This window comes from Typopeltis vanoorti, chromosome 8 (assembly GCF_054136105.1).
Source record: "Typopeltis vanoorti isolate ZY-2024b chromosome 8, IOZ_Tvanoo_1.0, whole genome shotgun sequence".
Classification (NCBI taxonomy): domain Eukaryota; kingdom Metazoa; phylum Arthropoda; class Arachnida; order Uropygi; family Thelyphonidae; genus Typopeltis; species Typopeltis vanoorti.
The window spans coordinates 82,024,828-82,039,430 of NC_143556.1; positions in this window are offsets into that span (position 1 = coordinate 82,024,828).

Below are 14,603 nucleotides of genomic sequence, written 5' to 3' on the forward strand. Positions count from 1 at the left end.
TTTATGGTCTAGCCAAATTTATTAATAGAAAACAACAATAAATAAATCAGTACTGATATAGAACCAATTAGATTGGAAGAACTGAAAGAAACAGAAAGGTACCAAAAATTACAAATGAACTGCATTAGATAGTATAAATATAGAGCTTGGAAGTAGAGTGGAGAATGTTTACATCAAAGATATTCTTAAAGTTAATAAATAACTGTTGGTGGAAATGTGAGCTTCAATGAAATTCGTCTAAAGCTAAATTATATCTCTATTTAAAAAAGGGGATAGATACGACTGGGCAGAGGAATAAGTTTAATAAATGCAGGATACTAAATATACTGTAATATTTTGAATAAAGAGCTTCGAAATATTACAAGTAATTTATTCTCATGGAAACAAAATGGTTTCAGATATGGAAGATCATGAATAGATAATGTTTTGAAAACAAATTGTGAAAACAAAAATAGAATTGAAAGATATCAGCTACCGAAGGAAGTCGATAAATATAGACCAAAGGAAAGAGAGAAGGGTGGGGGGATAGCAACTGCAAGATGGAAACACCAGTGAAGCCCGAACAGGCAAATGCCTAATACTTGATAATAATAATAAGAATTTATTCTACATAATATTGAATGAGCGTTCGTGGATTAGTCGGTTTCGATAAAGTCGGTTGGTTGGTTGGTTGGAAAGACTAGGTTTGAATCAATTGCACCCAAAGAACCGTTTTCGAGGAATTTCACTGATATTGTGTTAGCTGGTTTTATATGAAGGCGGGGAGTATTTTAGTCGCTGAAATTTGGGTTTCTTGGCAAGAAAAGAGACAAACTTGCCAGAAATACGAATCTTACGTATTTCTGCTGGCAAGTATGGATTTTGTCATCTTAAACTAGGGTCGTAAAAGACAATCTTGGAAAGTTCTAGACTTTCACAGCCTGTTTCCATTCTTGTCAATTGTAAAAGTATTTACAGAACAATTTAAAGAATTATTTAATAATAACTACCGAGGCTAGTTATTATTATTATTATTATTATTATTATATCTTCATTTTCCTCTTAGCTTTTTGCTCGTAACGTAAGTCATTTTAGTTATGAAATTTATTTCTGGGAATGACGTTGGACATGAAAGCATGAAAAATGTATCTCATTACCCATTTTGAATTAATGTAACTATTCTCTGAAATATGAAGAGTTGTTTTAAAAAATTTTAAATATATATTAAGAGAAACTTAAGACAAGAGTAATACAATTTTGTAAGATAATAAAAAATTATAAATGAGTAATGCTATAACTCTAAATTTGTCATTTATTACAAATCAAAAATCCCTATTTTTGTTTTGTAATAAATGAATAAGTTATGTTCAAATGTATTCCTTTGATAACATAAATAATAAGCGAGATTACAACTGCTAAATTAAGAACCTAGAAAAAATATTTCTTTGATTTTTTATGCTTTCTTTATAGATATCGGTGGCGGAAAGTTTGTTTCCGTAGTCAGAGAGGCTTTTGCTTTATTTAAATCCTACTTGCATCAACGAGATGAACCAAAACATGAAGTTAAAGATATCGTTTTTCCTGTTACACAAGAAATATAAGAAAGACAAAATTTATTGCTTGGCATAGATGGAATTTATTTCCGTGACAGTTAGTATTATTATTCACTGTGGTACTGAGAAAATCTGGTCAAAGGATGCACGCTCATTCATCGAAGAGGACGTCTGTTAGAAAGGGATATATGTGGAATTATAAGACTGGTAATTACGAAAAGCTCAGGAGACAGCTTGCGATAATAAATTGGAAAGAAGAACTGGATGGAAAGGATATCAATGCTGCTTGGGCCATACTCAAGAACTATTTGGTGGAGGCAATATCAGAGTGTATTCCGAGGGTCAAGAGGGTAAACAGAGTGGGTGTAAAATGGATGAATCAAGAAATAAGGTATGCAATATGGAAGAAGAAGGTATTATGGAAGAAACACAAAATGAGTATATATAACAACCAGTTGTATGAGAAGTACAAAGAGCAGGCGAGGAAGGTGACTAGCTTGATAAGGGTAGCAAAAATGCAGTATGAGCAGCAGTTAGCTAAAGCGGCCAAAAAAAATCCTAAGGAGTTTTTTCGATATGTCGCCAGTAGAAGAAAGAATGATTATGGTAGAATGGGATTGATTGGTGAAAACGGAGGAATGATAACCACTGCGGAGGATATAGTTGAGATATTTAGTGAGCAATTTCTAACGGTATTTCACTCTTGCGAATGTGATATCATGCAGAACTTGAAAGTTGTGGGAGAAGAGGAGGAGGAGGAGGAACTGTTAGTAAGTGAACAGGAGGTATATGAGGAATTGAATAGACTTGATGTAAATAAGGCTGTGGGACTTGATGCTATTTCACCACGTGTCTTGAGGGAATGTGCCAGAGAGTTAACAACAGCTTTTGTATATCTTTTCAACATGAGTCTCTCACTGGGTCAAGTTCCAAAAGAGTGGAAAGAAGGTAAAATTGTTCCAATTCATAAGGGAGGTGATAAGAGTAAGGCCTTGAATTATAGACCAGTCTGTGTGTCTGGAGTTGTGGTCAAGGTATTAGAGAAGTTAGTTAGGAATAAAGTTCAGAATTGGGTTGACAACAGAAAAATACTCTTTGGTGGCCAGCATGGATTTACTAAAGGAAAATCATGCTTTAGCAATCTGCTTACTTTTTATAATAAAGTGACAAATGCGTTGGATAAGGGTATTGCATATACAGTGGTATATTTAGATTTTGCAAAGGCGTTTGATAAATTGCCACATGACAAGCTGGTAATTAAATTGGAACGGATGGGGCTGAACAGTAGATTGGTTCACTGGATTGGAGATTGGTTGTCTGATAGGTATCAGCGAGTTGTCTATGGAGGAGCGATATCGCAGAAGAGGAAAGTTACTAGTGGTGTACCTCAAGGGTCTGTTTTGGGTCCATTGCTGTTTAATTTGTATGTAAATGATATCTGGAGAGGTCTGAATGGTGATGTGCAGTTGTTTGCAGATGATGCAAAGTTGGGCAGAGCTATCAGGAGTAGTGTGGATGCTGTAGCTTTGCAAGAGGACTTGAATACACTGTCTGAATGGGTAAATAAGTGGGGATGTCAATTGAATGTCTCAAAATGTAAGGTTTTGAAATTTGGGAAGCAGAGATGGGATGTAAAGTACACAATCGGTGCGAATATCTTGGAAGAGGTAGAGGAAATGAGAGATCTGGGAGTGATTGTAGACAAGGACCTAAAATTTCGGGGACATGTTGCTAAAATAGTGAAGACAACACAGCGGATAATGGGAATGATGCGGAGGACATTGACTTGTAGAAGTAAGGATGTTATGGTTCCTTTGTATAAGGCTTTGATCAGGCCACATATGGATTACTGTGCACAGATCTGGTCACCTGGTTTTCAAAAAGATGAAATTGCGTTGGAAAAAGTTCAGAGGCGATTGACTAAGGTGGTTTCTGGTCTCTGGAATGTAGATTATGAAGACAGGTTGACAAAATGCAATTTGCAGAAATTGGTGGATAGAAGGAGGAGGGGGGATATGATTGAGACATATAAGCTGTTGAGTGGTTATTACCAGATTAACGTCGGGGAGGTTTTGCACAGAATGGGTGAGGATAGCAGGAGAACAAGAGGTCATTCCTGGAAGCTGTATAAGGAGGGTGTGAGCAAGGGAGTGAGGAGCAGGTTTTTTGCATGGAGAGTGGTGAGTGATTGGAATGCTTTGCCCGAGAGTGTGGTGTGTGCAGAGACAGTGAATATATTTAAGGCACAGTATGATAAACTGTGTGTATAACAGTGGACCTCCCACGATGAGTCTTTGACTCCATGGAGGTTTTTGTAATAATAATAATAAGTGGAAAGATCCGTATGATTTTTTTTATCAAAAGTGTTCAGAACGGATAACCACGTTTTACGTTGGTTTCTTCTGTAGTGTATATTTCAGATATGTTTTAGAAAAATTGAAAGATTAGAAATTAAATTTTTACAAGATTTATAATAAATGTCATTATAAAACTACTGGTAAAAATTTAATGTAAGTTAGAATAAAGAAAAAAAATATTTTTTCGATAGTGTAATATTTTCAATTTTTTCAGTAAGTAGATTTCTTTTACGATGATTTTCTTAATAAAAAGATTCCCTGAAATGCAAGTTATTACAACAATTTAATTTTACTTTTTGCTACAATTTGAAATGGAGAAAGTTTCAGACAACAACAACAACAACAACAACAACAACAACAATAATAATAATAATAATAATAATAATAATAATAATAATAATAATAATAATATTTTTCTCGCTCTTTAAAGTAATGTGCAATACATTTCGCGATTTTTTCAGATTATCATACAAAAAGATGTCTTCTCAAAAAAGTAAATATTTAGCATTAACAAAGAGATCTAAAAGTTTCAAATGGCCAAGTAATATAGCTTTAAAAATGATACTAAATATCCATTTTTTGATTTTCAATCCAATATCTGAAAAGTAGCAAGGTTTGAAAGTGACAGAGGCGTTGTAAGAGCACAACCTTCAGTGGCGTAGTTGTCTAGGTATTACACTAATTAGTGCAATACCTAGAAATCAGCAACACAGAAATCCATATATTCGTCTTTCGTTAGCGTATTTAAAAATGTTTTACGAAAGGAAAGTTTTACTAATCAGATATTTTTCAATATTGGGCTCTATTCATTTAATTATCGCAAATTCTTTTATCATTTTTTAAACTTCATAGTTTCAATATATTTGACTGAAAAAAGAATGCATATTTAATACCCATTCTTTAAATGAAAATACTTTATATTCCCAATATTTTCTTGTTATTCAAAAAACTTGAGAAGCAACCATCCAAACTTGTAGTGAGATTCAAATTCGAAACGAATTTAAAACAAATACATTGAAAAATTTATTTAACTCCTCTGATTTTTGTGGATTTGGCAGTTTACTTCCTTTAAATACCATTGCTTGTTTTCCTCTAAGAACACCTGGAAAAATAGCGGTAGGAAAATTATTGCTAGATGATCGTAAAGACTCCTAAAAGCATTACCATTAAGCTTAATCCAGTATATTATATAGCAGCTGGTAGTATTGATCTGGGTTGGTTGAAATTATAAGCGAAGTAAGTAAAGATGCGAGACACGGAGTGTAACCCTCAAATTTGTGGAAGGAAAAAGTAAAAATTGGTATAAAGAAAATCTCTTTCACTGCCAAGTTTCACAGCTGGGTACTGACAACAATATTTTGTTTCATAACTTGATGAAGTTCCACGGGTACTTAACAAGAGGGATCTTTCTTGAAGAATTGCATATGGCCGCCTTCCAGTCAATGTCATCAAATGGAGGTACTTTAACATCGGAGATCCAATCTGTGACATCTGTTACCGATTGGAAATAGTAGAACATGCATTCTACAGCTGCCCTCTTGCTCTGCGTATTTGGAACAGATCATGTAATGTGTTGGGCATGCCAGTATTTACAACAGAACAGGTTATTTTTTTGCAATATACCCACCACCTGTTAGCAATGGAAAGAGAATTTTGATTTTTATAATTAATGATTTAAAATACCATTCATGAAAGGTTAGAAAAAAATGGATTTGAAAACGAGCAATATGACATGTAAATGCTTTATAATATTGTATTGTGGAAATTTTATTGTTCAGTCAGACGTTTTTTGTATTCAGAAAAAAGCATTCTAGGAGATATCAAATTTATCACTAGATGGTACAGTCCACCCACATTATGCGATATTCACAAGGGAGATAAAATTGTGTCTATTCTTGCTATGAGAGGTTTTTAAATAGTTACATCCTCTTAATTCAATGTAGTCTTATAGTCAATTACAGGGATGACTGGAGAGCAATCCCAGGCAGAGAAGGCCAACTCAAGGCAATTAACCCAGATGGGGCTAACCACCTGGGTATCAGTCATCTTTGCGCTTTAGTTTCAATTGGTCTTTTGGTTGTTCATCTATATGAGATTAGTGAAAAAGGAAAACTGATAGCCTTTGGCTATATGAAGATATAAAAGAGCTGAGGTAATTTTTCTCTCTCTCTCTTTCTCTCATGCTATCTATCTGTCTTTTTTTCTCCTAATACTACCAGGCTCTCTTGCACCCCAATAATAACTAGTCTAGGCCTATAACGAGAACTTTGACTTTCTTAGCTCAAATTTGTGGAAGGAAAAATACATTTACACCGTTTGAAACCTAGTAATTCATTTTTAATAGAAAAGCCCTTATAAAGGTTATTTTATTCGTCCTCCAACAGATTAGAACCCAGGTGTTTTCAACTAAATGGCAGATGGGGATGTAATAGCTTGTCAGCGGAATAATAGTTTTAAAGGAATGCCTTCCAAAAGAAAAAAAATACACGATATCTCTATATAATATCCGCTGAAAACGTAATTCACATTGCATGTTCAAAAGAAAATGAGAAGAAATAAGTTTATTCGTTGATCTATAGTCCAGATACTGTATGTTTTTGGAACGAGTAGAAAATTACTGGCAGAGAAGTTTTAATCGGTACCTAGCAGTGGCTGAAATCCAAGTGGTTTAGCCTTTCCTCTGACATCTGTGCGCCCGAAATCTCGAGTCGATTCCAAGTTAGTTCTGAATAGCATTCACCTCCAAAATCTTATGGTTTAATGCCTGTTGGTTGCGGATTATCTTTTACAAGATACAATAACACATAACTCATGAAGATGATGGCAAAGGATTTGGAACTACTGTACATCACTGTGCTCTTCTTAAACCACATTGAAATAGCTTAAACATCATAAGTTCCCTCAACATTTTAAGATTTAGCATCTTATTCACTAAAACTGTGATTTTTATCTTGATTATCTCAAAAATAATCACTCGGATCTCGTTTTAGAATCACTTAATAACATGTTATATGCAATTATAAATGATGTTATAAACAAATAATACTAGAGCATCTGTGAGGCATGAAATTTGCTATCTAAATTTTAGGAATCTCGATTTACGTTTTTTTTTCCTTTCAGATTTTCAACTGTGCTAGAAGTATACGAGTATTTCTAATAATAATAGGAAACGTATAGTTTCTAATAAAAGCGGTGTTAAGATTTTTAGAAGTTTCAAATTAAGTGTTGTTTAAAATATTAAAAATATCAGTTTTTTTTTTTTTTAAGAATAATCTGCAAATAAAATTTATGGAGAATGTTTAAGATTTTTAGAAAAGATTTAGCAATTTATTCTACAGATTTATGCAATTATAAGAATAAATAAAAAAAATTCAACTAATAGCTTTAATTTCTTTAAAAATATAAAGAGAGATTGGAAATCGTATATCAGAGAGAGCTCTCCGTATGTTTCGATCTAAGAAAATTGAAGTTCACTTTTTTTTTAGAGAGATGTAATTATGTGAAATAAAGAGATAGCTGGCAGACATTTAAATATTAAAATCTTTAATCTCTTTTTAACGCATAGTGCTTGTTCCCTTCACATGTTTACTGTTTATATTACGCATGTATTATGGAAGTTTGGAAATATAAAAATGCTTCAGTTTATTTGAAAAAAAAAAACCACCAATGAACAGGAGATAATAATAAATGAAAACAGAAGAAGGAATTTAGATCTTTTCAAGACAATGGTTTAATTAAATGCAACAGTAAAGTAGCAGATAATAATTATGCGTATAGAATTAATGCAAACATTATTGCTCTAAACACATTACTGAGAGGTACAAAAAATGAACAATCAGTAATTGGAGGAAAATTAATATAACGATTGGTGTTATTGAAAGTGGTGTTATTGTCCTACCTGAGGAAATAAAAATGGCTATCGATCATATGAAAAATGACCGATCACCAGGAATTGACGGTATAAAATCTGATGAATTAAAAATGGGTGGACAAATACTCTTTAAAGCTCTAGCAGAAAGGTGTACCTGATATATACAATTAAGGAAAGTACCTACTGAATGGAAAACATCAAAGACCATAATTCTGCATAAAAAGGGTTATAAAAAAGACATCAGTAACTACGGACCTATCTGTCTATTAGCACACACACACATATAAAATATTCGCCAGAATTATCCTAAACCGAATACAAACCTCCATCAATGAAAATAGCTGCAAAGAACAGGCTGGTTTCAAAACAGGCTTTTCAACAATAGATCACATTCAAACTATTACTCAGCTAACAGAAAGATGCAGAGAATACCAGATCCCACTTTGTCTTCTTTTTATACATTTTAAAAAGGCATTTGACACTGTTGAGCATAACGCAGTATTCCAAGCTTTAATAGAACAAGGCGGAGAAAAAGCATACATCCAACTCATAAAAGATATCTACAAAGAAAGCACAACAAATATCACCCTTTTCAATCACCCGATTAAAATTAACTTAAGTAGAGGAGTACGTCAGGGTGAGGTCTTATCACCTACTCTTCACATCTACTCTGGACAGCATCATTCGAAAAATTGACATGAAAGATGGAATAAACATTGATGGTGAAATATTAAATATCGTATTATTCGTTGATGATGTGGTATTAATATCTCACTCACTCACTCAAACTCTTAGAATCAATGCTGAATAACATAAGCCAAAACTGCCAAAAAATTGGATTGGAAATACACCCTGACAAAACAAGATGGATGAAAATCAAATAGAGTAAAAATCATACAATCACTCTAGAATCTCACACCATCGAAAAAGTTGAAGAATACATCTATCTCGGCCAGTCCATAAAAATGAATAATGATATATCAAATGAAATAGCAAGGATAAAAAGAGCTGCTTGGATAGCCTTCAACAAAATAAAACCAACAATTACCAACCAAAACGTAGATATAGACATAAGAGCCCATCTTTTCAATAGTCACATCTTACCAGCATTAACTTATGGCAGTGAAACATGGAACACAACTTTAAAAGAAGAACAAAGGTTAATAACAACTCAACGTGCAATAGAAAGAAGAATATGCAATATAAACAAAATAGACCACGTAAGACACACAGAAATCAGGAAGAAGTCTGGACTCACAGATATAATAAAAACAATCTGTGACAGCAAAAGAAGATGGGCAGGACATCTCGCCAGAATTAGAGACAACAGATGGACAGACAGAGTTACAAACTGGTATCCGAGAGATACCAAAGGGAAACCTGGAAGACCAGCCTTAAGGTGGGAAGACCCAATGATTAAGAAAGTTGGAAGAAAATGGTGAAGAAAGGCCCAAGACAGGAATAGCTGGACTCTTTACGACCTGCAGTCATGGAGAAATCCTGACTGAAACCACAGGTCCATCAAGGGTATTGAAAGTATATTTTCAGGTTATTATCCTCCTATTTTTCTTGGATAATATGAGAATAGTTCAGGTTTGATTCTTTAAAAATGATATACATTCGCCATAATAAGATATAAATTACTTTAAGGAAATTAACAGAAGAAATTCTTTTAAAAATGATAAAAGGTCTCATGCAAGTTCAAAGTCTTTGATTTTCTCCAGGAAACTCAGGTTTTTTGTTGCTTGAATACCCAGTTTTACAAGCATAAAAAATATCTAACTCCTAGAAGGATGCAGCAGAGGAATGGCAAATCGGCTGCATTATTGCCTAAAGTTCCTAATTACGGATTATTATGGATAATTATCGATTCAAATCATCATTTCGAGGTCCAATTTAAGCTCTGTACACAATGGAAGTTACTGATACCTATGAAATATTGGTTGCGATTATCACTTCATACTCGATTCTTTGGCTTTCTTAAGGATTGGCCACAAACATCTTTAGGATGGAAAGTTATGATCTACTCTAACCTCAAAATGGAAACTATGGAATGTGGCTGAAGAGTTGATGACAACATCTCTGGACTTGTTGAGTCACCGGTGAAAACATTGTGAATTGGACTTAGTTAAAAACGCTCATTTCAAATCGACTCTACTCAAGGAAGCTGGCCATTTGTATTCCATTAAATCAAGCTGCCGCAGAGTTCATGTAAATAGATATTATGAATGAGTGACTTGAAGCCCTGACAAATAAAGTACAGTTCTCTTCTCCGATAAGTCCTGTTTTAGCACATAAACGGATTTGAGACATTGTTTTATCTTGATAGAACGAGGAATGCGGTACCATCTGTTCTCGAATGCGGTACCATCTGTTGTGAACAGATCCTTCACCTGTGACTTTGTGTTTGGCCGAGATTGATTTTTCATTCATGTCAATACTGCCCATAAAGCTCAAATAATGGAGGAGTACCTTGAATCTGAAGATATGCAACAATTGACGTTGTCATCACATCAACAGACTTAAATCCGATCGAACATACTTCCGTATCGCATTGCACATCAGCAGCCACCACCTCAGTGCTAAAGTTGTTGTGTTGGAAGAATAGGATTTGTTGTCACAAAATCTTTATAGGCACCACTAAACCACGCATATCAATCGCGGTAGGGCCTGTTTAGCAGTTAATGGATATCATGCATCGTACTGATATTATGTAACCATGTTTTCGAGCATATTGTGTTGACTTCTGCAATGTGATTTCTTTTTGTATTTTATATTTATATATCCCTACGTAATGTTCCTTATAAGAGTCAGATATTTCTCGCTGTCTCATTTCATTGATATTCATTTGCTCACCAGTGAGTCCTTTGATAGGTGGTGAGGCACTATCAAAGGACCTATCAAATTTTATCCTGTTTCATCGCAAGTTGCATGAGTTGCGTTAGATTTTGTGTTTTCTTAATTTTGTCGAGAACTATGATATAAATTCTCCTATTACTCTCTCTCTCTCTGTTTCTCTCTCTCTCTCTCTCTCTCTCTCTCTCTCTCTCTAGTAGGATGACGGATTACAGTCTCCAACGAGAAATGAAGACCACTTACATAAATATTAGATAACAGTTCTATTCAATTCTTAACCTCCATAAGAAAAATTACTTTTACTTGGTTTGGCTTATGCAGATTAGTATAGTTTATGTAGTTCAATTACATGTATAAATAAATTAGTTTAATGTATTTAATTTATCCACATTATACTAGTTTCTTAAATTAGATGACGTTGATTTACGTAATCACCTAATGGAGGCTCATTTGCTTTGCTTATAATAGGCTAGTTTACTAGAACATAGCAGCTTATCATGTACAACAAGATATTAGCTTAGAGAGTAGAAAATTCTTACCCCGCCCCATCCGTTGTCTGATCGAAGTAAGTGCACAGAGCGTACGTATTGAGCATTTATCTTCATACGACACTTTCCAAAACTATGTATTTATTATTTGGTGAAAAAACTGCTACTACGCTTCTGGTGATAGTTATTTTTGTCATATTTTACAAATGTAAGCCTTGATTTCTCTGCTCTGAATCCAATTTTAATGGCTTAGCTTGTTATTTATTCTTAACGCAATTATTTTCTTTTTTATACTTTTACGAACAACCACAGTCTAGATATATCTGCGTATTAAGCATTCATTTCACTTTCTGAATTCTTTGTTTTATTCGACTGATATGTTTCGTCTGCAGGAAAGAAGAAAAGGGAAGCAACATGAACAGCTGTAACTTTACATAATATGTTTTTTTTTTTTTTTTTTACTTTGTGAATCTTTAGCTTTGTGAAAGGAATAGATCCTTCCCAATATTAACATCAGTAAAACAGGTAAGAAGACGTAATCTCCATGGAAAAAACAGATAATCATTAATTATTCTTAATAACGGTTAATTATTTTAGCATTTAATTAACTTGTGACTATCTGTCAGGTAACAAATATTCGCAACTAATTCCAAAGAGAAATTCCATATGATTTATGGCAATGTCCCGTTCACATTCCAATCAATTGCGTTAAACTTGCAAATCTAATAACACAACATTGCAAAATGCGAATGATATGTCACTACTGTTTAAAAACATTGATATAGTTATATCATTGATATAATTAGTTACATTGTGTTATGTAGATTCCATCTCTGTTTAGTGTTAGGCTCAATAGTCTATCACAGACAAGCAATTTGGCTTCTTAGAAACCCGATTATTACATATCATTGCATTGTCGATACCGATTCAGCAATCTCAGGCGTAAGAAGTGGTTGCAAACACAGATAATGCTGAGTATGGCCAAATAATTTAAAACAAATAGCTTATGACTATTTTCAGTGAATATCTGCAGTTAATCAATCCTTGGATCGGTAAATTTGAAGACTGATTTGTGAGTGGCTATTGACCAGTAGTACTTCATTTCTTTACAGAAAATGAAAAGCTGTTTGTAACGATTCGGACGATCAAGAAATTAACTATAGTCAAGGCAGAAACAGAACGCCTATGAAAGTTCTGGAGTAATCTTGTGTGGGAGAGGGAATCACTTATTATTCGAGTATTTTATGAGTCCATTCGGGATTAGCAGCTGTGGGGATGAGAAGTAATGTCTTGAGTGAAAAAGAGTACGAAATTTTCTGAGGCTAAACAAGTCGTCGATGTGAAGTGTTTATGCTAGAAAAGAGAGAGAGAGAGAGAGAGAGAGAGAGAGAGAGAGAGTTGTTCCTAGAAGATAAATGTGATCTTGTCTAGGAATCTGGATATTATGAAATTTTCCTTTGAATAAAAATGGCTTAAATAAAAAAAAAGTTTATTTTTCAAAACTTTTAGCTATTTGTTTTTCAGAAACTTTCATCGCAGTTGCATAAATGCTCGTACACGGCATTTTATATTTGCAGCATCCTTCGGTGAACTTTTCGGTGACTTTCCCCCAAGTGATTTCTACATTTTTCCAAAAAAAAAAAAAACTCATTTCAAGGACACAACTACAGATCCTATTCAACTGAAATCAAAACGCGGATAAACAAATCACTGCAGCTGAAGTATAATTTTTATTATGTACAAAACTCGACGAAAATTTCCTAGCATTTCGTATTTAAACAGACTGCGTGATAAACAGCTACACACCTAAGACTCATTTGACATTCGGGGGATAGTACAAAAGAAAAGTTTGGTTTTTTGGTAACCAGTGCAGCTTCAGAAAATCAATGGCTAGACATTTTTACTTATCTGCAAAGCGATAAATTCGAAACTCATACATCACAGTGAATTCAATCAATTTGAAGTACTTAAATTTCTTGTAAACAGGCAAACCAGAATGGCACAAAATTCTTATTGTTAAGGGAACTGAATTCCGCAAACATACGCTATCATAGTGAAAATATAAAAACAGTCAAAAATAAGAAATATATAAAACTAGAACTGCTGTCAACACAAGGAAATCTTCCGTCTTTGAATTTCCCATGAATGACAGCCATTCTTGGAGAAAGCCTGAGGGTAGAACGGCATATATATGCTGACTGCAGCTCTTGACAGCAGGTACCTGCAATTCTTGAATGGCTTTTGCCGTTGGCAGATCAACCTTTCTCTGACAATCAGCCGAGAATAAAGAGGACTTATTTTCTTAAGTATTAGCAATCTAAAACTTAGTGTAAAATGTTGAATTTCGTACAAATTCAAAGTTTCTCATTCTCTTTATTTTAGTCTTTTTATCCTGCAGGACAATATTTAACTTATATCTTTTTGAATAAAGTTTCGCAGTTTCTTCGATTACTTTAACTCAGAAAACAACTAGAATTTGAATTGAAAAAAAAAAGTAAAATGATAACAAAGCGAGAAAGTTTTTATCAAAAAAAATCCTACTGTATTTTCTCAACTTTAACTGATCATTCACTACAAGGTAAAACGTTATCAGATCTTTCATCTGTTAAAATATTGCTTCGGCCTCCTAGGTACCGCATTTAAAGTAACTTGTTTCCTATGTTTCCATAGTTGGAATTAATATTTGAATTTTCAAAGAAAATCAATAATATTTTTTCTTAGCGTTTTCTTTTTATTTTTAAGAAAATTATTTTTCCTGTTTAGTTGCTTTTAATATTTAGACATTAAAATATTCTTGTTCATATTTTCAACTCAATTTGAAAAGCTTTGAAAAGTTAGTAAAAATGTTAGAATCACTTATTTCTTCACACGTGATTCTAACAGATAAATAACAGGTTAGTAATGAGAGCCATCACAACAAACGTTTGGGAAGTTTTATAATCGATATGACGGTTGGCATTTGTTATTACAAACTTGGCTTTATTGGAAGACTTTAGGTGCATATTAATTTCCTCTGTTAATAGCTTATTTAAATGGGGTTCCTTATAATGATAATAAATTACAACGATTAATTAATTATGTTATAAAACGATGAACAAATATTGTTGTTGTTGATTTACGCTCAAGCGTAGACCCACACGTCACCGTGTAGTCATTCGAAACCAAAATTCTACGGAATAGGTTGGTTAATCCTTAATCCAGAAGTGTCTTTTAAGTCTGTAGATGTATGTGTTTACGGAGCCGGTTTGACTGAACAAATATTAAGAAATTTAATTCAAATTAAATTAAATTCACTTCTATTTTAGATCGATGATTATTTTATAATAAGAATAATTATTATATAATAGGAATTATTTGCATAATTCTTTGAAGCTATTCAGAAAGTTTAATAGTTTGAACAAGATGAACTGAAATATCGCTGATTTCATAAGAGCCTGGTACGTCCAGCATTGCTAATTGCTCGTATTCTCAAAATTATCATGCCTATTTTGAAAGAAAA